The following is a 2,621-nucleotide window of genomic DNA, read 5'->3' as shown; positions in this document are numbered from 1 at the left end:
TTAGTGCGGCCCACACGTAGTTCTCAAACGCATCTTTTTGCTGAGTCTTGCCACACTTTTACTTATTTTTATCAGTTATGGGCTACCATAGATAGTCTCGTGACAGCTTCCGGTGGCATTTCCTGTCAGTGGTTGCAAAGCTAGCCAACTGCAAAGTACCTGGGGAAGTATGACCGTTAGTCACTTAGTTGAAACATATTCCGGAGTGACTGGAGTGGACGGAAAATATCTGCCATCACCCAGTTCAGTCATGTCTCTGTCAAAACGTGCCACTGTCTGATGTCATTACTCAACTAGACATGCTGAGGAGTATACAAAATACCAGGGAGATGACAGAAAGAACCAGGTCACCAATCTTCAAAAAATATCTATTGAGGCAACAATATTTATTCAAGAACGCAAACAAAGAGAATGAAGCAGCAGTCAAAGCAGCTACATGATGAGTGAGATGACTACTAGGGCCGGAAAGACATTCAAAGAAGATGAGTTCATCAAAAAGTGCATGTTTCTACCTGTGAGTAAAGAAACCCTTTTTTGTGGAATACTTAATGTGGCCCAGCCTGACCCAGACTCTACCTCCAGTGGCCCCCAGGTCAGTTGAGTTTGAGACCCCTGGTCTACAGGGTCTTCATTGAGGGAAAGAATAAGTGCTTTTAGTACACAGGCTCTTCTCATTTCAATTACATCATTCTACAACAAAAGAAAATATGCAAGTGTGGTTCTCTGCATCAGTCTGCCAGATACACGGTGCACTGGAAAGTTGAACTAATCTTCTTGATGAACAGACATTGGTTAGGAGAAAGAAACTTAACAAACATTTAATCCAGGTCTGCTATGATGCACCTTATCTTTGTTCCAGCAGCTCTTCCTTTTCTCTGGAAAACTGTCATTAGGCGAGAGGAATAGTGGTCCAGCTGCTGCATGAACTTTGACTTCAGGGAGACGGTGGTGATTCGGGTGAACTCTGCTTCTACCTACAATTGACAGTGTTGCATTTTTTATGGACGCAAGCAATTAACTACTACAATTCCCAATTGTAAATGAAAAAAAAAAAAAAAAAAAATGTATGTACGAATACCGACCTCCCGTTCAAAGAAGAGAGCTGGCCACCGTCTCTTGAAGTCTGTGATGAAAAGCATTTCTTCAACGACCTCAGGTTCCTGTTTATCTTTCAAATGTTCATTGTGGTCAGTTTCAGATGCTGTAGCTCTTTCATAATTCATAGTTTGAGTTCTTGTTTGTTCAGTATTAATTTGCAGCCTTGTAAATACAAGCTGGACTGACTGTACATGTCCTGCCCAATGCAAATAAAATTCTCCCTTTGTGCAGTAATCTACACCTGGCTTTTCTGCCTCTGTCCAACAACACAGTATAGCAAACTATTATATGATCAAAACAAATTAATTTTAGCAAAATATGCTGTTCATCATTAGTCACATGCCCCTGGTCACAGCTGGAATCAGCAGACTCAGTGTAGATTTCCTCATTATCATTACTTGAGCTAGCAGTCTGTATGGCCTTGTGAATCTGTTACTGGGGGGTGGATGGCCATGGCTGAGGAGGTAGAGTCCAATAACCGAAGGGTTGGCAGTTTGAATCATGTGCTTTTGTATCCTTGGGCAAGACACTTCACCCTCCTTGCCTCCAGTGCTGCTATGAATGCGTATGAATGTTTGGTGGTGGTCGAAGGGGCCGTAGGCATGAATTGGCTGCTGCACTTCCGTCAGTTTGCCCCAGAGCAGCTGTGGCTACATATGTAGTTTACCACCACCAGAGTGAGAATGTGTGAGTGAATGAATAATGGATCCACTTTGAGTATGCATTCATAGAGAAGTGCTATATAAATCTAATCCATTATTATTATTATTATTATTATTATTATTATTGTGGTTTGATAGAGTCACTTTGGCTAAATAAACATAAATGCGACTGTACATATTTTGTTGCACCACATTACTATAAAAGTGAATGAAATTTAGTCGGTACGTTACAGCTGTCCCATAATGGCGTTTTAGTTGAAGGCTGTCACATAAATAACTGTGATATATAAACTAGATGAGTTCTGGAATAAAATTCTCTAGACAGATGAAACCAAGATGAACTTGAACCAGATGAACCAGAATGAAGGTAGTAACCACTGTTACAGTTTTACTGTGGATTGACTTCTCCAAGTTCTCCATTGGGTTTGGAGAACTCTAAGGATGGGGGATGCCCTGGACATTACTCATTTTCTTGCTGTTTATTTGACTGTTGTTGTTTACATCCAACTGACTCTGTAAAGCCCTTTGAGATAACCTTGTTGTGATATTGGGCTATACAAATAAAATTGAATTGAATTGAATTGAATTGAACTTTATAATAATAAACTAATTCAGAATGGATTAATCACCTTTCAATGTACTGGACACCATGCATGAAACGGTTAATGTGCAGTAGTACTGTAGCTTAGCTCACATTTTCCAGGCAGCACCAAAGGCATTTTACTACGTGATACTGAATATTTTGTTCTTTTTTTATTATTTGCTTGTTTCTTTGTGCTTTTACTCATTTAACATCTTCAACTAATTTAGACCATGATGTGTGTGTTTCTCTCTAGATGTCTTTGTTTACCAGAGCACATT

Source organism: Sphaeramia orbicularis, chromosome 1, assembly GCF_902148855.1.
Source record: "Sphaeramia orbicularis chromosome 1, fSphaOr1.1, whole genome shotgun sequence".
NCBI lineage: Eukaryota > Metazoa > Chordata > Actinopteri > Kurtiformes > Apogonidae > Sphaeramia > Sphaeramia orbicularis.
Note: the sequence above shows the minus strand (reverse complement) of the source record.